Source organism: Lates calcarifer, linkage group LG15 (assembly GCF_001640805.2).
Source record: "Lates calcarifer isolate ASB-BC8 linkage group LG15, TLL_Latcal_v3, whole genome shotgun sequence".
Lineage (NCBI taxonomy): Eukaryota > Metazoa > Chordata > Actinopteri > Centropomidae > Lates > Lates calcarifer.
In genome coordinates, this window is record NC_066847.1 from 27037859 (window position 1) to 27060896 (window position 23038).

Sequence of the window (23038 nt, forward strand, 5' to 3'; positions counted from 1 at the left end):
GCAGCATGGTACTGCTACATGTATGTGTGTGTTTGAGGGAGAAAGGTATCAATAATTCCCATCAATCATCCACTTCCTGCCTCAGTCAGCAGCTGGTATGTAGGAGAGCTGTGAGAATCATTAATTACACACACACACACACACTATGCTCACACACTACATCATTACTGTCAACAGCTGCCGAGCAGGCCTTGCGAGTGCCCAAATAACATCATTATCACAAGTATTCTTCAACAATGTGCCCCCTTTCAGTTCCCCTGGCCCTTTGCTCCACAAGGAACCAAAAGGAATATGACTGCTATCCCCACCCCCACGCCCCCCAACTGCACCACGGGGCCCTCAACAACCCCCTGCTATTCACACTACTAAGGTGGCCTTTGACCCTGGGGGACGTGTCAGAGAGAAGTCGGGGTGAGTGCTTGTCAGTGGACGGTGGCTCGGGGGGTAAGAGAGTTCCGGGTAATGAGTGAGAAGTGTGCATGAACGTGTGTTTATGGGTTGAGGAGTCCGCTTGTGCCTAGGGTTTTTTTTTTTTTCTTTTGCATTTGTGTGTATGTCCATAGTTGATGTGTGTATGTGTGCGCGTGTACTGTATGTAAATGTGAATGAGTGAGGACGTATGTTTTTGTGAGGGAGATTTAGCTCATTTAGAGGTGAAAGTGTATGACCTGCTCGTTTATCACCAGTGACAAAGTGTAAAAGTCAGTTAGAGATAGAATTTGCTCTCAGCTCATAAATCACAGTGTCAGGTTGGACCTTCAAACACACACATGCGCACAGTTCTTATTTAACTCATATGGTTTTCTTTCATTCTGCCTTTGTCTTTCCCCTTCATTCTGTCTCTCCCTCAGGTCTGATATCATGATCACATTTTCTTCCTTTTTCTAGAATCTCACTTTATATTTAAGAATCATTCAGTCAGTCCTGCGAGTGTGTTTCAGATATCAAAGGACTCAGAGGCTTTATTTAAGGGTTTAATAAGCAGTATGTGTAGTGAAATAGTTTTAAGGATGTGCTAACTACAAGTAACAGTAAGTGATAAAAAGCAACATAATTAAAAAAAATTACAAAAAATTCAAAGATGAAAAATTATTAAAAATATGTTATTTGACCAGATTAAAATTAAACTTTGCATATTTGGCATATCATGAATAATAAATTAAATATCAATGTATGCATATTGATGTACTTAATTATAAACATAAGAAAAGTAAAGAAATCTGAAATTCTAAGATGAACCTCAAAGACATTTTTGAGCCACTGAGTTGATATTATTATGAATTAGAGCAGAGCTCACTGTGAGCTCACTGTGTTTGCCACACAGGCTTTTCAGAGACAGAACTGTCTGCTCTTTTCTGCTGTTGCTCACATGACCAAGAGTTCAGTGACCCCGAGAAGCACGCAAACAAACAGGCCCCTAGAACCACAGAGAGACAAATCACGCCATCAACAAACTCTACGCCGCCACAGACTTCCCAAACAGACACGTACGTACTGTAGTAGACCCCCTACTTAAACGGGCGGAAGAGCCTGTGGCGGATGTGGCAGGTCAAAAAGATTAGCACAGCTCCCTGATGGTGAGGTGTCAGGGTGGTGAGCTGAGACAGGGAGGGGAGAGAGAGACAATGAGAGGAGGACAGAAAAACTCAGAGACAACAATAGGAGAATGAAAAAAAGGAAAAAGGGTCAGACAGGCTGAAGGCAGAGAAGGAAGAGAGAGGGAACACTGAAATAGGAAAACAATGAGAAAGCAACAGATATAAAGATGGCAAATTAAAAAATCAGGATCAATGTTTTTTCTCCTCAGAACGAGTGAATTCAAATAACATGATTATGATGAATGCCTGGATTTCTCTTGCAACCTTCCAAGCTTCTCCGTGATGATCCCTCCTATTACTCCTCTGTTGTAGCAGGCTGGATAAAGTGCTTGAAGCTGTCCTGGCTGCAGGCCAGAGGAACTGGTACTCGAGCAGAGTCACACAGGGTCAAGAGTGCCAGTCTGATAGAGGTGCCATGGCTGCTCTGCCACTTACAACTGGCGGGAGATAAAAAGTTTGTGGAGCTGAGCTCATCTTTTTTTAAGGCACATGATACTCAGGTAATGCAAATCAAATATGTTATTATTGTGATTACTGCACCAGGTCTTGTGTATTTGTTTCCTGTTAATCAATAATAGCCCAAATCCCAGTTTCACTTTGACTGTAATATAATTTTCTTTTAGTGTTTTTGTTTCTTATTCAGGGCTTTAAATGTTTAGATAATTTCTCAGTGTATGGTTGAATCATACTAAACAATGAGTCAGTCTTTTGGAAAAATAAGTAGACCAACCAACAAAACACACTGATCATTTACCCATTTTACAGTCCAATGTATTCTAAAGTTCACCACATCTGTTATTTTGATAATAACTGACATGCTTAATCCCAGCTTGGTTTACACCAGTTGAGCTATAGTTCCTATCTTGACAAAATATGTCCAAATGTTATTGTGTACCATACTTCTCACACTCAAGCCCTCTATCAAATGACAAACCACTGGTATTATTTACTGGATCAAAGTACACAGTTCTGCTTTGTGGTGGTACCCAAGACTGATGTCAACTTGGGTAAGGTATGTGAAGGCAGCCATTTATGGCTCTCCTCTGTCCCAGCGGTCCTTCTTATTCCCGCCAGTTGAGGTTCTTTAATCTAGCCAAACATACCAAAAGACTGAAGTTCAGAGGGAACAAACCGAAGATGAACAGCAGGAGGTTGAGGGAGGCATTTACTGTACGTCCGTCATCCAGAGTTCATGTGAGGACTGCTGACCTCCTATTGAGTGGTATCAAGTGGATGGACCTCCATCTGGCTCTGTGGTGGTGCAGACACTGAGGTGTTGACCTGACCCGCATGTTAATTAGTGCATCTTATGAAAGACTGACTGTCCCTGTGCTCTATCAAACAGCTTTCTTCCAGTACATGATGGTTTCAAAAAAACTCTTTTTCAAAATTTTAGTGGTGGGGTATTTCAACTTGATCATGTTAAAGAGAGAAGCTGGGAGAGAGGGGTGAAAAGGAGGTATGCAGCCACGTTCTGCATTCTGTAAAATCTGCAGAAATGTGAAACAGATTTTTGCAGTGTTTAATTATAAATATAGATTTAGATTTGTAATGTTGAATTTATTTTGATGACGTAAGTGAGAAATTTGACCAGAAAATTTAAGGGAATTTTGCAGATAGGTTATTTGTGCTTTCAACGGGAGGATGACTCTTCACTTTCCTAAGACTTTCCCATCAAATTAGTGCTGTAAAACTTGTATTTGCTGAAACATTTTTGTGAAAAAACAATGTCAATGAAAGATCATGGAAATTACTGGTAAATAAAGGCTCATATCTATCATCCATAGCAAAACAAACACTAGAAACCACAGAAAAGAAAAAATGTTCTAACTGTTCTAAAAGGTCCTAAGTTTGTTCTTTTGGCTCACAAGAAAAATGTGGCTGTTACTTGCAGCTCACTGTTGTTTCTTTCACAAAATGTCAACTCTGTCAGAGCCATAGATCAGATCACTGCCTATTGAATTATGGCTGTGGTATAATAACATCAAGTGATGGCTCACAGCCTAATACTCTGCAGTCCATGTGAGTCAATAGGTAAAATTGACAAAACACAACTGACACATCTCTCTTTAGTAACATCCTTCATCCTTTAATGACATTCCCTATGCAATTATGATCTCATCTTGGTTTGAACATTTATCACAGTGCCTCATGCAAATTTGTATCCTAAGATTTACGTCATACTAATGATACTACATTTGACCTTGGCCTCATGAAGGTAAATACAATACAATCTGATCTTTTTTTCATTCTGTTTATGATTCCCTGATGCCATCTCTTATCCCATCCCATTCATGTCCTGATGTTGAATCTAAGTCATAAATCACAGTCACATGTTCTCAATGACAAGCAGATGCTCACTTAAGTTCAATAACCACATTGTGCTCCATGTCAGATATATCAAAGTGAGTTGGTCACAATAGTGAAAACGCTCCTGGCCCACAGCTCTAAACATGAAGAGAAATGGCTCCTCCTCTTTAAATACTGTATCATCCCAGTCTATCTTTCTTTGATGCTTATGATTACATGATACAGCCCTATTTGGGCTATAAAAAAAAATCATAGGTTAGTCACAATACATCTTTCTTCATGTATACCAAATGTCTTAACCTCAAGCAAGTATGCTCTCCTGATGTGAAAACATCAAAAAATCCTGAGTGGAAAATGGATGCTTCACAGCAGCTTTTGTATTTCTGTGAGGAGGCTGACATAGGGGAAAATCAATGTGTGTGTGTGTATCTATCTATCTATCTATCTATCTATCTATCTATCTATCTATCTATCTATCTATCTATCTATTTCTCTCTCTCTCTCTCTCTCTCTCTATATATATATATATATATATATATATATATATATGATGAAAAGTGATAAAATGTTCAGACTATGGTCTTTCTCAGATATAATATATAAAATATAGTTCCTGGCTAAATCATTCAGGGCTGTGTCATGAGAGGAATAGTAAATCATTTTTCTTCCTCCTGTCTGGCTGTTTAAGGGGCATGCCACCAAATGTACACATGAAAATCAGTGTACTCATAAAAAGGTTTGCTGCTCAGCCTATTAGAATAGTTACAATATATTGTATTCTGTGACTGTGAAGGGGGTTTTCCAAAATTTGATGAAAAATGAATAATGATGTCATTGGGACTAAGTATGAAGCTACACCTGGGGATCAATTCAGTTAGCTTTAAGACCTGAAGTTGTTGACAAGTTGTGACAGCAGTTTCCTGTCTTTATGCTGCAATAAACTGATAGCATCCTGGCATTAGCCTCATGCGGAAATAAACAGACAGGTATAAATCTTTCATCTGACTCTTTTATCTAACACAAGATGAGAAAGTGTATCTAACAAAATGAGTCATGCAATTTCACAATTTTAAAAAACTACAAAAAATGTAAAACAGTCATTGGTACTGTCTTTTTTCCCTGTACAAGTGGACTTAAGTCATTGTTGGTATCATCAGTGCTGCTGCTGTATCATCCTACCCATTGCCTTACTCATTTCCAAATAAAAGCCAATTCATCACAATCATTTTGCCTTAATGCCAACCAGATGGCCAGTTACTGAGTTCACAATCCACTGAGCACTATAATAGTATCAAGTTACTTTGTATAGCCGGACAAACATATGTCATGGGAGGTTAGTCTCAATAACTCTGGCCCTGTGCCCAATATATGCCAGGCAGATATGATTCTGTGGGTCCTTAAGTGAATCCTAATGTTTAACTGAATACATTTTCTGCTAAAGCAGATGGTCATCATGCTTGGTAACAGCATCAACTAATATATTAGAAAATGTCCAATACATAATTGGCCCCCTTAATCCAACAATAAGTGCAAAGCCTTTAACATATCCTCTCTGTGGCATCCAAATTCCTGTTTGCAGTTAAGTAGAGCATGCAGAGTGGTATTCATGAAAAAGGAGTGTTAGTATATAATGGAGCAATTGATCAATGTCCATCCACAGAGGTATCAGCTATCAATTCAACATTCCATTTGGACCAGAAAATTTATAAATCACAGTTTCAATATTGAAAAAGGATGAAAGACTGAGTAATTTATAGTAGTCTACATCATGTTTTGTGTTATTTGGTATATTCTGAATTTCATGGCTTCCTTTTAGATTTTTATATGTATATGTTTATAGATATTTTATATATGTGTGACACAGATTTAAGACAAGACAACAAGAAAATTAAGGAACACAAAAATAAATGAATGACTCAATGGTTGAATGGAGGAAGTTAGATACCTTTAATATGATATTTACAGAAATAAGACTGAGAGTCAAAAAAAATAAAAATGCTGTATGTGACATGTACCACTTGACTGAAGTGGAACTTGACCCTTTGCTCCTATTGCTTTTTGACCAGCTGGAGAAGTCACTGGGGGCAAAGGTCAAAGCTATGGGAAAGACAATCAAGTCATCAGTTGTTAAGTCAGTCAATACCCAACATGAGCACTTTAAGAATAATTGTGATCTTCAGGACTCTGGTAGAATATAAAAAAGTAGCTTCAATTTTATTCCTCACACAGCATTTCCCCTGTTTATTTTCCTTCTCTCACTGTGTTTCCCTTTTTTGTTTCTTGCCTCTTCCTCTGTTGCTCTTCCTTGCACTATCCCTCCCTCCCTGACTTGTCTGCCCTACCCCGGCCCCAACCGGTGTAAAGTTGCCTCTATGTTTGTTTTGTTTTGTTTTCCCCACCTTTTCCTCCTTCTCCTCCTCCTCTTCTCCTTCCTAACCCCTATTTCTGGGTGTTGTGAATCCGACGGAGCCATAAAAAGGGAAACGCAAAGCTCTCAGTCATAACAGCAATGCATCCCCTGTGAAATCCTAGATGGCCATTAAGCTAATGGTGCTCTCTGGCCCAGCCGGTGGTATAACTCAGTTCGCAAGCTCTAGGGCCGGGACCAGGCACAATGGGGCCCCATGTTCCAGTGTGTTGGTGTAAACATTGCACAATGAGTCAACTTCACAAAGTATTAAACAGACTTGAATGGGTAATTCTCACGTAAATAGAATTAAACACAGGTGTCAACAGCCTGAAGCCTCTGCATTTCCAGAAAATCATTCAGCTATATAGGACTACAGTATTTTATCTGAAGAGCACTTTACGTTGAGACTCCAAGCAAGAAAGCACAGAGAGTGAGGGAAATGAGCATTTTCAAGGCATCAAGCATGCTAAGATGAGACAAGCCCACCCAGGATGTGAAATGACATGAACTTGATAAAAGCACTGTCAGCAACAGTGATAATGCCAATCCATACTCCACTGAATTGTAATTTCATAGAGCTTGTCCGAGTCTGCCTTGTTTGGCTAGTCCAGAGCACAGGGCTCTGTTGCTCCCTCTTCGTGAGAAAGGGCAGCCGAACTTAAGCTTTTATAGTCAAACTATTTACTGTGTTTATCCATGGTAAGCAGGCCAGCATGAACACACACAGACCTCAGGTAGGAGATCCCTAACTCACTCTTGCCCTCCCTCCTTCTCTCTCTCTCATTCTGTCTGTCTGCTCAGTTTGTTTTTAACAGGAGGGGAGGGGTTGATACCATCCTCAATTACAGGGGAAGTGCTTTTTTATGGGCCTCTCTGGCAGTGCTCACAGATACACAATGTGAGTGTGAACTAATGAATTCAGAACAATGTAAATTTCTTTACAGAAGAATTTACAATAGACTCCCCCTGTAGACTTGAGTTGTCAGACAGGCAATGATGGAGCTAATCTAATTTTCACCTTCCAGTGTTAGGGTTATTATGGGGGTAATGTGGCCTGTTAAGTGAGGGGAAATTATCAGTGTTGGCAGGTTATAACTGGTGATACAATTTTGGAAAACTCCCATAGAGACTTTCAGTGAGGAGAAGGCAAAGTGAGAAACAAAAAGGGGAAACTTTAAAGCATCAGATTTGTTGAAAGATGGGGACGGAGATGACAAACATGCACTGAAATTAGATCTTTTCCATTGCTGAGCTCTAGCATTCATAACCTGTGAGAGGCATGAGCACTAAAGCCTTCTCCAAGACAAGGGAAATCAGTTTTATTTCTCCTCCCTGTGTTTTCCTGCTCTCCTCCTCCTCCTCCTCTTATATGTAGGCCTACTGCTCCCCTACTCCTTTTCCTCAACAATGGGAGAGTGGAGGAGTGTGGATCCCGTCTGTTCTCAGGGCCAGGGGTGTAAATTCCAGTGCAGCCCCAGGGCTCTGGATAGAGGAGGAGATTGAGCTCTGTCTGCCCCCACCTCCTCGTAGCCCTCAGGGGGGTGGAAGGTAATGAAGACTGGGCAGCAGGGGCTTGTTGAAATGGAGACACCGTCAGAGTGTGTGTGTGTGTGTGTGTGTGCGAGGGTTTTCTGGGGATTTCTTTGCGGACATACGGGAGGGGATTCCAGGGCCTGCTCTCCTCATCACCTCTAGTGACCAGAGGGCTAATTACACAGCAGGTCACATATACATACACACATTCTGACACACACACACACACACACACACACACACACCACTAGCAGCATTATTCTAGGGATGGCAATGTCACTTTTTTTTTTACAGATATTTGCTTTCCTTATTACTATGGTGATTCCCCTGACTATGTTTTGTGTGTGTTTTTCCCCTCCTGTGTTTTGTGCATTTATGCAATTGCTTGCAACAACCATACTTACAGAGAAATTGTGAGACAATAACTTACCATTTGCCTTATTTCAACAATCAGTATAAAAGCAAACACTGAAACAAAGTTGGATAACAACAGAACCTTTCTGGAATTACATAAGAACACTCCACTCAATCATATTTTATTTAAGCAAGAGCACAAAGAAAAAAATTATTTTCCTATTTTGCCTGTAAAATTACATCAGTTTGTACTTCTGATATGAGTAGGAGGTTAACTCTACAAAACACACATGAAAAACATAAACCATAATGGTCTGAATGAGTATTTTTCTCCCTCTCCTTTCCTCACTCACCACAGACACACACTAACACCCCTGTCTCTATAAAAGCACATTAACACTAATATTGTGCTAACATGCTAGTCTCCAGGGGTGGGCTATGCTTTGTCATGCGGCAGCAGAGCAGAAACAGCAACTCTAACTGTATTTAATTACTACCCTCACAACTGTTTACTAGCAGTCAACTACCTCAGGCCATACCCTTGCACACACACTTAAACAGAGTGAAACAGGGGCACTGAACACAGCTACATACAAATTCATTCAAAAAGAATATACACAAACACACATGACTTGGCTACACTGTACCTGGGCTCTTTTTCCTGTGCAGTGTGAGCGCCCACGTGCAGACAATACCCCACACACAACACCCACGGGTATGGCCCACAAAGCAACAAAACAGCAGGAAGCAGACTTTTATATCTTTTACACGTATCTGACTTTCCTGTGAGGTTCTTTGTGGCCTGGGAACATCGACAGATGAAGCTTTGTGGAAATTCAGACTTTCATAAGCTTATTGGCCTGTTCTAACGCTGATACTACAACCCTGAGATGACTTCAGATCAGAAAACTGTGCATGTGTACATATTCATATAACACAGCAGTGACTCAAATTGTAAGCTGTTGCCCTTCTAAACAGAAAATGTTAACTGGAAAAGCATCCTCTTACGCACAGGAACAAGTTTAACATTTGCATCAGCACTAATACTTATTTGTTTACCTAATACCTTCATCTCTTGAAGGTATTAATTTAACTTTATCTATCTGTGAACCTTTGTGTGTGTGTGTGTGTGTGTGTGTGTGTGTGTGTGTGTGTGTGTATGCCTGTGCGTATGTGTAAGCTTGAGAGGCTCACATTTTAGTACAGTTTTTACGTCATTAGGTGAATTATGAGGGCAGGAGAAGGGTGTGTATGACTGAGATTTCCTAGTGTTGGGGGAGGGCTTGTACCAAGAATCCCTGGCTCAGACAGTTTCTAGAGTGAGAATGTATGTACATGTCTGTATTTTTTTTTAAATAGGTGACTTTGTAAATGAATTGGTTCATTGATAAACAAAAAAAAAAAACAAACAAACAAACAAAAAAAACAGGATGTCTGAATCCTTTGGGCAGTTCAGCATTCAAAAGTAACATCTTACAGAAAGGCTACATCTGTAGTCTATAGAGGTAACTAAGACTAATTTCTGAGCGGGGTAGTCATCCTCCTGTGTGGCGAGGCTGTTCGATGTGAACAGGATGAAAGCAAGGCGATGGGGGGAAGCAATGGATCTGTGGTTGTGACCACCATGCTAACTCATTTGTCCCTCACAGTTTAGAGCCTTTGGAGGGAATGCAGCTCTTCTTTCATGTTGTCATGCATGAACATGCCATATAATGAAATCAAACCTTCTATTTATAAACATGTGTGACCATTAGTGTGTTCGTGTCTCTGAGTGTCTACAAGTTAGAGAACTAAACTGCTGTCTATAAAATTTGTTCTGCTGTGAATGGTGGGAAGTGTCTGTCCTCATTGAGGGAGGTGGCAATTTTACAGACACTGGAGTAATCGCGTGTTCTTGCTTGAGCGTATGTGAGTGGTGTACCAAGGAAAGTGTGCATGTGTGGCTGTCACGCCTACAAAGTTACAGGCCTTGCAGCTGACAGCCATGCAATCAGAATCGGACCTGATTCTGGAGTTGTGGACCTGAGTTTTATCTTGGTCAAGAAGACATGGCTGCTCTTGACTTAACCTTTTTGGTTTCTTTAGCATGTTTACCTCCTGTAGGAGCATTATCAGAGTTTTTGCTGTTTACAGCTGCAAAGGATGAATTGCATTGTGTAAAATTAGAATGCTTGAAACTTGGATAACATATCCTTTGTGTTTAAATTTCTTTCAATTTAGTCCAAAACATTAGTGCCACAACATATACACATGGCTGTGTAGCTGCTGATTCCAGGAGTCAATAGCTACAGTAGTATATTCTATTTTTTATGTCAAGTAGAATCAGTTTGTCCATGAAGGGTAATATCACAGTTTTATCCTTTATTCCTTGGGTGTCTTGGTAAATATCATATTCTGGTCACACACACACACATTCATACACACATACCAAAAAGCACATTAATCTTTGCAAAACCTCCATGATACCTCCACCATATCTTGAAGCTTTAGTGAGTCCTTTGTGGTTACATCTCTGGAACATGTTCATGTGAGTTGGGTGGCCTCCTGTCCCTTTCTCTTTCTCCTCTGTTCTAGGAGAAAATTTACAGTGACAGAATGAGCTATGTCGTAAGTTAGCAGATGATGCATCATTGCTGTATTCACAACATTCCCATGGGGGAGATGATGCTGTTGAGTAATTCCCATTTTGTCACAAGACAATTGCAACAGTTTAGTGGATGTTCTCAATGGACTGAGTGTGTTACGATTTATTGTAACCGTTTAAAGACTGAAAAACAGCACGCAATGTACCGACTGATGCATGTGACTGTAAGAAACAAGAAAAAAAAAATTCATTAAAAAACAATTTAGCCTGCTCACTTATGCTGCAATTTGAGTGGAAAAGGCAAAGTAACAGATGAAAAAGACTAAATTAAGGTGAAATGGTGGATGGAGAGATGTGGCCAACAAGCATGAAAGTTAGAGGTGAGTGAACTCTGTCCACCTTTTCCCCTTTTTTCTCTTTTGCTGAGGTGTGTGAATAACATCACAAACTGATATTAAGGTCTGAGAAGACTTTCACTCGTTCACTGAGCTAAAAATGAATAATTTGACAATTTGACATTTAACAGCTAGCCTGCTCTGTCTGAAGGTAACAAAGTCCACCTACCAGCACCTCACTAATCTGCATGTTGCATCTTGTTTGTTTAACCCCTGCAAATATGGAAGAACAAAAACAAAACTTTGCTGTGTTATGATGTTACTGCTAGTGCATTTACTTCCTGGGGTCTCCATTGATTGATTGGAGAGAATTTTGAAATAGCCCTTTAACTGTGATGTAAGAACATTGTGGCTGAATATTTAGTATATGATAATTATCAATCTTTTTTTCTATTATTGAGATTAGGACATGCATCATTTTGTCAGGCTGACTTTCTACCTTCTTGTCAGTGAGTTAGCATGACTGGCAGACCTAATGAGTTTTAGTTCAAAGAGTGTTTGCTCTTTCAAGGAACAGTGACTTTGTAGAGCACTTAGAGCAGCTTTTCCTCCATGTTTTTTGCCTATATAGTATCTCTCCCTCTTTCTTTAATTGTCAGTTCTGCAGAGCGATGAGGACCAGAGGCCCCCTGTTTGACGTCATAGAGGCCAGCAGAAAGAAATCCCCTGCCGTCCCACTCAGGTGTTTGTTTTTCTTCAAACATTTGAAGAGGAAACAGGTACCAGGTGTCTTCTGAAAACGTCTGTTTCCTGTAGAGTCCGGGGATCAGATGGGCACAGTGCACAACCCGTCTTTCTGTGATGCTGACACTGACACTTTTCGTTAGACTCATACATACTGACTGCCCACAAACCCTCACACAGACCAGATGACATGGTGTGTGCCAGACGGAGACACAAACACACCGCTTGGATAGACAGAGCAGACAAACATGTATGCAGATTCTTGTTCGGACAAGTGCAAACAGAGAACCAGATGTACTGAAGTCTTTATGTATGACAATGCAAAGACATACAACTTTATATTGCTGTTGTCATGGTGATGTCATACTGTCAGCTTTACTCTTGCTTCTATTCACACAATAAATAAATCTTTACATATACTATTAGACCAATACAACTGTTATGTGGATGACTTTGACAACAAAGTACACTATTAATAAAGCATTTCTAGAAAATGGCAGTCATGATGGTGATGTCAAGTTTTCAACACTTCTACTTGAAAGGAAAAAGGGAGAATCAGACAGGATATTATCTAAGTGCAAGTAATAAATGTAGCATAAAGAGATGGAGAAGGAATTTGAGGGGAGTCAGCGGCTGGCAAAGAGCCTTTGAAAGGTGAAGCCGTCGGCTCCTTTCTCTGTGACCACGCAAGCCACCGATGACAGATACCAAGATGGCATCTGTTGATAGAGGCTGCTCATCAGCACCTTTATTTCAAGGGCCACAGATGAGGGGAGGAGGGGGCATGCAGTCATGTGAAAAAGAAAGTACATCCTCTTTGAATTCTATGGTTTAATGTATCAGGACATAATAAAGAAAATCACCTGGTCCTTAGCAGATCTGAAAATTAGGTAAACACAACCTCAGATGAACAATGACAAATGACATATTACACTCTGTCAGTATTTATTTAACAAAAACTAGGCCAAAACGCAGAAGCAGTGCGTGAAAAATTAAGTACACCCTTACTGCTTCCATAGAAATTAAGAGGGTATCAGGGCCATTTGATTAGCAGCCAGGTGCTGCTAATCAATCAACTGATCATCAGCTAGTGTGACCACACAATCAGTCAGTGCCAGCGCTATGAAAAGTGCAGGGAGTTGTGGTAATGTTACAAAACAGTAGTAAAGATGTTGCCTACAAGAAATGATGAAATCAAAGTCTAAAAGTCTGGAACCGCTTTGTTTCTAAGTTTTTTTTTTCCCCTGTAATAGTGGCATCCAGCCTTGAGATACCACAGTATTTGAAAATGCTCAGACACTGTGAAATGCAGCATGTGCCTACACTGTCTCAGTCTGACTGGAAGTGAGATAATACACATAATGGAGTGAGTGAACAAGTAATATATTCCCCCAACATGAAATGGCACAGTATGATACAGCCCAGCATTTCTATGAACTGTATTCATATTGGATGATTCTGCACCCTGTGATTTTTGTCCAATGTTTAGTGCAGTGTAGGGACTAATGTACATTATATGTAGTAAAATGGAAAGTAAGGGTGTGTGTTCATCTTTGTATTGGAAATCACAACCTTCCCCAAACTTGAATGTTTCTGTTACCTAAACTAAACCAAACAATACCCTAAACTTAATGGAAAAGTTCTGCATTTTGGGAAATTTGTGTCTCCGTTGGGTTACTCAAGTGAGCTTTATTATGAATATTGTAGAGAGGAGGAGTATTTTAGATGTTGCCCTTGGCTGGAAAACTGTCAGATAAGTTGACATGGTTGCCAGGAAGTTTGGAATTCATTCTTTAAGAACTTATTTCTTGTTGCACCTGAATTCACACCATGATCCCGATTAGATGGACTGGATGTGTCTCTGAGTGGACAGCTTTAGGTTGTGAGAGCAGATGAGGGGAACATGTTGACAAAAGGTCAGGAGACATACAAGGACTCTGTATTACTCTTGACTAACTCTCTAATCTACTCCCCCAGCCGATTCTTTTTCCTTCAACATACCATTAATACACCAAATCACACACTAACATTTCGTAGAGGGGTTTCAGAGCAAGCAAATGAACCCTGGGGACTGAGGACAGAGGCAATAAATAGCACCAGGATGACAGATACAGGAGGTAGGGGCAGACATACAGACAGGGGGAGAAGGTGAGAAGGAAAACAGAGATGTTCGTTTTAGCCAACCATTAGTAATGACCTTATGGAGCACTACATCTTCTTTTACCCCCCCTTGTTCTTTCCCCTCCCTCTTAAACTGTGGTCACCCATTACTACCACTGCCACTATATCACAAAAGAGTTCTGTCAGGTCCATCAAGTCACAGCCTGAGACCCTGCTCTATGAGAGGCATATTTTACTAACACAACAAAAAGGTCTCTGAAACAGGATGTGGAAAACTCTACTTTTTCTAATATAGCTTTGAGACATGATGGATGCAGCCCAGAAGTTGAAATTCAAGCATTTTATATGGTGCATGAAGCCATAAAGTGTTCCAATGATGATGAAAAGAAAGGACCAGTTAGAAAATGTACAGTGTAAAGTTTATGAAAGACAAATGTTTATATTCAACCTCAACAATCCCATTATTAGAACTGAGAGATAATTGATCTCATCCCTGTACGGCGCTAACAACAAACACCCTGCAGAGTTTACCACTGTGCAAAAGCAGAGCATGTTTTAACTAAATCCAGTGGACACCACAGAGCTGCCAGCTTTTTTTTCTTGCAGGGAAAGCAGATACACCTCTTTGTTTAGATTGGCACCAAACTTGACCTCTAGCCACGGCCAAACGTGTTCTGTGTTGGACGGAGCAAGCACAAAAACCTGCTTGTACATATGATGACATAGATGTATTTTACACAAGCGCATATGTTCTTACATACACAAAGCAGCAGGAGTAAGTGCGAACATACACTCTCTTCTAATTCTGCATTTTAGCACATTGTATCCTAACACCAGCTGCTGGGCAGGTGATGTGTTAACAGCTGACCATGTGAATGACCCACAGTACCCAAGGTTTTTCTCTAAGGAGAATCAGAGAGTTGCCTCTAAAAATACATGTAAAAAAAATAATAATTAAAAAAGTAGTATCAATCGCATTTATTTATTTATTTTTTGGTCAACTATCATCACCTGTGAAACGATGGGGTGATTACATTTTTGTTGCACCTGTGAGTGTAAAGTATGTCTCCGTTTGTCTGTCAGTGTGCCACTGCATCCTGCCATTAAACTCCATTCATCTTTCGTTTGGTGTGTTAATCTGTCTTCTCCCACATACATCTGTTGATCCATCATTTCCACAGCCCTCACTCAGCTCTCCATCCATCCATTCACCTATCAATTTGTCACTTGCCTTTGCTGTCATGTGTGTGTCTCCACTTGCCCTCCTGACAGGCTTCCTGTCCATTTGGCTGTTAAAATATCTGCTCATCCTCCTGGTTGTCTCTCTGTCCATTTCACAATTAATTTGCCTTTTTGTCAGCAGCTGTCTCTCTCTACACCCATTTGACCATCTTTCATAACAGCAGTGTCAACAAACAAACATTCTTTCACAAACTAGTGCATAATAATAATGGACAACATTAAGGTGCAATAGAATTCAGTGCAGCCTATGTCTAAATCTGCAACATCAAAAAATTTTTTTTAGGTAGAAGACAGGGTAACTGGTGCTTCCCCACATCACTGCAGTTTGACACAACATGGCAGCAGCAGCCAAAGGTCTGCCAGCTCTGGCCTCAGCCCATTGGATCCACAGTTTGTTTTCGCATGAGTCATCATTAAACAGCGCTCAGGTGCACCTCTGGCAATCAGAAATACACTCCTTTCCTTTCCCTATGGTCCCTTTTTTCTAATGCTCATTATATCTCTTCTTTTTCTGTTTGTCCCATCTCTTTTACTTTCTCATTCAATTCAATAATTTCTACTCCCTTCTCTCTGGTTGTCACCTTTGCTCCAGCTTAGTGGTTATCTTGTGCAACCAGACCTCTAACTCATACTCACGCAGGTGGATAATGATAGCTTTGAAAATCCTTAGGCAGCTCTTTTTTGACTGGGTATGATTTGGGAAATGCCTGCCCTCAGAACCTGCATCGCTTGGTTTATTGTTGGTAATAACATGTTCTCCACAATAAACAAGGCCATAATGAGCAAAACAAAACAAAAAAAAGTTATGTTTAACATATAACAAAAAAAATCACTGTGGTGTTCTAAATGTTACAGTCCTTAAGTTTTGCTGCCGAGTATAGCCAGGTCAAAATGCTCTGGCGTGCTGCAAGAAGGCTGCTTTCTACACGCAGTTTGAACAAACATGACTAATGCTTGTTTAAATGGAAGGCAACCAAAAACATCTCTCCCAGTCCTGCTGTAGGTGTAGTTCAGACCAGTGTGTTTTCCAAGTGCTGACAAAGCACACATAGTGCAATACACTTAACACACACAGGGCCAGTACAGGGTCAAATCAAGCGCTGCACCAAGTGTTGCGGCCTAAACGAAATCGTGCGTCCAGCTGCGTGACGGACAGCAGTGTGACGGCTGAGCCTTCCAAGTAAAGCACTTCTCCCGGAGATGACAATGTAACTGACTTCATCAACTTTAAACAGACATATAGCTTACAGCACCAGTCCAGCAGGTCACAAGTAACTTGAGGTTGGGTTAAACCCGGTTTCTCAGGTATGTTCAAAGTTATAGTCCTCCTGTCATGCAAACATATAAATCTTACTTTTCAAATACATTCCTTTAGCTCTAGAACAAAATGTACTGAATGTGTAGAACAAGGGACTAAATTCCTATGTTCATGTGTGTCTTTTTATCTAGATGTACAGTTGATGAAATCCAAAAACGTCTTTCCCTCCCTCCATCTCCTCAGCCCACCTCTTTCTCTCTCTCTCTTTTCCCTTTTCCCTTAAAAATAGTTTTTTAAACAAGTGGTTCTCTCACATGGCCAACATCAACATCTAATAAAGCCCAAAGATAAACATGGACCTCGGTCTACGGCAGAGTTGATTTCATCCCCAGGGAGCATCAGCCAACTCCCGTCCATCTGCCCAAACACAAACCTGCTGTTTTTCACGGGGGAAAAAAGAGAATATCAAAACAATGCTGTCAGATCAGCATTACTTGGGCTCTTTAAGAATATGATTATGCAGTGGTTTGTGAATATCAACTAACACGGCTTGTCCTCAGCGTTAATACGTCTGTTCTGAATAGTCATCACATGTGGTTTCTGGAAATGATGGGTTTTTCTGCAGCCAAAAACAGAGACAGAAGAGAGAGGTGGCCAAAAAAAAAGATGCAGAAATGTGAAAACAAAGAAAGATTTGAGCATGGCCAACATCATCACTATCGTAGTCTGTCCTTCAGTGTTCATGACTTTGTAACAGTGAGAAAGTGAGAAAAAGAAATTTCTTTATGTTGGAATTGAGTTCAGCACAGCGCATGAACAGCAGGTGTTCCGTGTCATCCCAAACAGTGGAAAATGGTTTCAGTCATAGATATACAACGTTCATAAAAGAAAAGCATGGTTCGAAAAGAAAAACATGAGGGGGAGAGGCTTAATAACATCTTTAGTCCTGAGAACAGATGCCAACTGGAACAGTATCACAGCTAAAACAATCACATCTGTGTCCTGGAAATTAGGTGATAACCCTTTTCCTGCTTTTGTGGTCTTTCTAACCTAATTTTGCTTTCACATCGTGAGGTTCTCATTTCAAGGACATAATAGCTTTGTAACAGGATTTGTTGTGCTTGGCTTTATTGTTTTCTTTCTTGCCGGTGGTCTCAAGGTGAGCCATGAGTGGATGGAAGGTGTATATGACTCTCAGCATGCCTTTCCATCTTACACCTCTCCATGCCTGTGTTGAAAGCTGACTTACTGAGCACCTGCTAAATACAGTCAATCAATGAGTGTCTCTGGATGTGATTATGTATGTGTTTTCTGTGTGAGTCTGTGCGTGACCATGTACGCAAATAGGTGTATGTCAAGCATTCGTTTGCGTAAAGATGTGTGTATGTGAATGTGCCCACTTGTTTTTCCATGCGCATTACCAATCTGCAGCAGACCTGTCGCTGCTCTGTGCCAGCGCACAGATGTTTGGCCACTGTCCTTTCAGCAAGAGGTCGTCTGGAATCTGTAAAGATAAACAGAGCGAACAGTTCACACAGAACAACAAGTCTGTGATGTCTGACGGCGGAAAAGCGATACTCGTGTATTGTGCTTTCAAAGTGTGAGACCTCTACTTTTATCATTAGAGGACACATCCTGTTCTATTACAGGAACATGTGATACTAGAATGGATATTTAACTACTACGTAACACCAAACAATAATATTATTTTTTACCAAATAAGAAGTACATATATTATATATATATATATATATATATATACCTCATTATGTTTTTATTAAATATAATCCTGGGGTATTTAAACTTTGGGGAAACAAGCAGTGATGCTACATCACACAGCAAACAACATGTATTTAATTAATTAAGCAACTGTTTAAACCTTCACTGTTCACTGAGTAACAACACTGATCATGTGATGAGATGGATCATGTGTCAGCTCAGCAAGTGATTGATAGATCATATTGCCGTAGCACATTGCAACCTCAAGTTACTTACAAGTACAATAAAATGGAGACAGCCCAGTCATTCACAATCGATGTGTACCCAACACAGTCTGTACTGAGCTGAAGTTAGTTTAGATTTTGTACTGACCTGCTGGTCTTATATAATCAGATCAGTCTCTTGGGGGAAACCCTGGTATCCTCGTTTCTCATTGGTGCCTAAAAGATTTTTACTCGTTAAACACAAACACACACACACTCAGCACAGCGGCAGCCAATTTCGCAGATTACAACACTGGAGCAGATGACACACATGCTTTGCACAATCAGAGAAAGACAGTACAAATAAAGTTACTAAATGTATAAAAGATAACATCTGTGTTTTTGAAGCAAACGTGCACTTTCTGTGTGTGTAGGTGTATGGTTGGGAAAGATATGATAGGAAGCTCAAAGCTGATGAGGGCCCCTCAGAGTCTGGTTGATGGATGGATCAACGCGGAGGCATCTCTGGAGATAAACTGCAGAAGAGGAGGAGAGAAAAAAAGAAAAGGAGGGTAAATGAGAGAGGAGTCACAAGGGAGAGTCCCTCAGCAGGAAATAAAGATAAAACACACTGTAACACACAGTAATGGTGGTGCTTTAAGGCGGTAAAGGAAAGACAAGTAGCATACACAGTTTCAGACCACAAGGCACAGAATTCTCCACAATTATACTGCAGCGATTTTCTCTCCTTAAGTCAAAACTGCTGTAATTCACTATTAAATCTGGCAGGGGACAAACAAACAGGAGTGATGCATCACAACAGCTACACTGATAGAGAGAGTACTGGTTAAGTGAGGTGAGTGCAGACCTCAATCTAATTGGACCCATACAGAATATTAAACATGTCACTTTACTTTACTACTTACCAATGTGACGTTGATGATGTTTTGCTGCAACTGTGTATAGCAGACTGAAAATGAAAAAGTTCTGGCAGGAGAACACACAACATGATTAAAACAGGAAAAACCCTCATGTTGATGAAGAATCAACAACAATGATATCAAAACCTCCTTCACCTGCCAGTTGAAAACCAATAATCTTAGTGACTATCTGGTACAGCCTGTGCTCTGTAATCACATCCAGCTGAATTGTGCTGCTAATAGTCACACTCTGACTAAGAAATGTAGCAGCTGGAGTTACATGATGGCAGAGTATTTTTTTGCCCAAGGTCACAAACAGCCACTAAACACTTGTTATGCTCATTTTTGTACACATGCTCATTCCCCATCAAAGGGAGGCACTTTCTTTTCTCTATCCAGTAATTTCACGTGGTCATTCTGTCTTCCTCTTCATGCACACACATAACTCAGTTGTTGTCTCATTCACCCTTAAACTCCTTCTCTATTTTCCATCTATCCTCAAATATGTCTATTTGAATTTTTTGTCGCCTAGACATGAATTTGAATCTGCGATGACAGGTGTATGATGAAGTGGATATTGACATCATCATACATGTGAGTATTGTCTTAGTGCCAACCTGGAAAAAAAGAGAAGAAAAACAAATGGAAACCAAAACACTGTCATAATATTTTGACATCATGCAAAGGAAATAACGTGAGGTGGTGACCTCAGAGAGCACAGTACTGACAACAGCTCTACTAAGACACCCTAATTGTTTCCTTCACTAAAAATGTTGTATTGTGTTGTAAATGTTGAGCCAACTCTGTTACAAACAGCCCATTTTAATTGGTTGCAATGAAATGCAAAAGTAAAATAAATAAATAAACACAATACACAAAAATAGATATTTAACTCAAAGAAACCTGCCACAGAAACAGTGACAAGGCCAAAAAATTTTGGAGTAAGGACAGTAAAGACTTTTCTGCTATAGTACTTTAATATTTGTTTCAATTTGTGATACACACAGTATGGTTACAGCATAAGAAATTGATTTTTTTTTTTTTAAAAAAGGAGGTGAGATAAATACACATGTGCATTCTCTGCATCTGGCTTTTACCAAACAGACTTTTCCAAACCACTACAATAGATTTGTTCAAACTGCCAGTTAAATTATACTTTCCCAAATATTGCAAGCCATGTAGTGTAGAAAACGTCTAACACTATACATGATGTTATATCTTACCTGTTATATGTACAATCTGGCACTAAAGATTAAGTGACAGTTAATGTCTGAGAATCTGGATTAAATTCTTCTCATTCTCCTGCAGGTTTTTCCTATTAAACCATGAGTAATAACATACTTGAATTAAGTTTGCAGCCAATCATTAACTAAATAACTGTTTACCTGCCTTAAACCTAACAGCAAACTGACCATTGCACATCTGAAAGCAATGTTTCCACATCATGCCATTTTTACCTTACCTTATGAATTTTTGTAGTGATAACAGTACATATTACGTGTGTGGTGTAGGAATGTACTGTTCACATTATTCACATGAATTACACGCTGCAACATTTTTTATCAGACTGTTTAAGCCAACAGGGTCAGTGGCATGAGTAGGTGTGGCACCAGCAAACTGTAGACTGGGAGCACAATAGCCACACACACCCTTAGCGACTACCAGTGAAGAGTTAAGTATGCCATCTCCATTCTTCATTCTCAGTCCCCCTTCCTTTCCACTTTCTCATTGCCCCTCTCAGTGTGAAGTGCATTGTTGTGCTGAGCTCAAGCAGTGCCAAGGACCAACCAGCCCTCCTTGTAAAAACCCCATGTCCAATTTCAATTCTCCATCTCCTTCCACCATTCGCCTTATCTAATTAAATCTGCACTCAGTGGGTCCTGGGCACTGAAAACTGCATTGTGGGGTCCCTGAACAAGCAAAACAAATGGAGACCCCAGCATGTGGAGATTAGAAGCAGACCCTCCATGTGGCTTTTGTATGTATGGAGAAAAAGCAAGAAGGAGAGTGAAACTGCATGGGAAGAGGAGTGAGTGAGGGGGGTGAAAAAAATTCAGAGAGATAGAACAGAGAATAAAGTTTGAGGTGGGTGTGGTGGGCATGGGGATGAGATAGTAAAGGAGAGAGAAATGAATGACAGACCATGAGAGAGAGAGGTGGAAAGTGAAGTGCAGGAGAAGAGGAAAGAGAAGGAAAGATGGAGAGGAAATGTGCAGTAGCGCATCTGGGTATAAAGCTGGTGGCAGAATAAAATATGGGTGAATGCTATTGGTAAAGGAAAAAGAGGGATAAATAATTGGAGAGACAGAGGAGTCCATGTGGAACAGTGAGAAAGAAAGAAAGAATGAAAGAAAGTGTGTCAACCCTGCTTTTTGCCTCAGCTTTAATATTAACATTAAACTGCTTCACCACAAACATCTCCCTATCAGTTCATATCCAGCTGTGTAAATATGTGGATGTGTTAAATGAGCCACAAGCTGAGTGCCCTGCATAAGGGCATCTGCTAAGCAAACAAATAAACACAGGCGCTGTAACCTCATAACCTGCTGTTATGTTTTGGTGAGTGCACAGAGACACACACATGAACAAAAACGCACACACACACACACACACAAACACAATTTGCACACATATGAACTGTAATACCAGTAATACCAGCTCTTGCATGCATTCACAAAATAACATGCATGGACACATTGGTGCACACACACACAGAAGCAGATTCAAATACCCACTCACATGCACACACACACACACACACACACACAAACACACTAGTGTGTAACCAGATCAGGCATAACGGTGGTTTCTGTGGTCATGTTTCTCTCAGCCCATTACCTGTCTAAACAACAGCTCTGTCTAAGAACTCAGAACAGTACCTCTGTCATTCAAGAAATCTTCACAGTGAGTGCACATCTAGATTTTTTTTTCCCAAAAAACAAATTCAATCATAATTTATGTAAATATTTATACATTGTAAATTAAAATTTAAAAAATTATGATGATGATGATTGCTTAGGTAAAGTAGTAATTAAAGTAAAATATGAGCATGTAAACTAAAATATCTGTGTGGCATCTGTCAAGGGATGTGTCTTGGAGACATAGTCACTGGTTGTGGGTAATCTGAGCTGATATGTGCTGTCTGATGGTGGCAAAAAAAAGGTTTCAGGGGACATTACAGTGTAGAGTCTTTAAACTATGCTATTAGATCATGTGCAGCCATAACTATTACATTATTTAACCAAATGTTATGAACGATACCATGAGAATGGTTTACATTATATTGATCAGTAAAAGTTCACAGACAAAATTGTTGGACAAGAGAAGAGAAGATGGCAGGGCATTTGAAGATACTTTGAATAATTCATCACAAATGGGAGATAGTTGTGTCTAGTTTACGATGCTCACTTTATTTTAGAGCTGGGAAATGTTTTGTTCTCTGATTATATATGTTAAATAAGTAATATGTCAAAATGTATAAATGTACCCATGATGTCATACAAGGGTTGAGTGGCTTTTAGCAAGGTTTACAACTGAACCTCAGCAGGCATCAAATAAAAGAGCAGGAAGGAAATGAATTAACATTATTAGCAAGAGAATAATTAAACAAACTAACATGAAGTGGGGGTATCCTGTTTTAGTGGCAAGCACAGTGTTCCTGAAGTTTATTGTGTGACTAAGTTGCTGTCTTCTTGCCAAAATGTGAA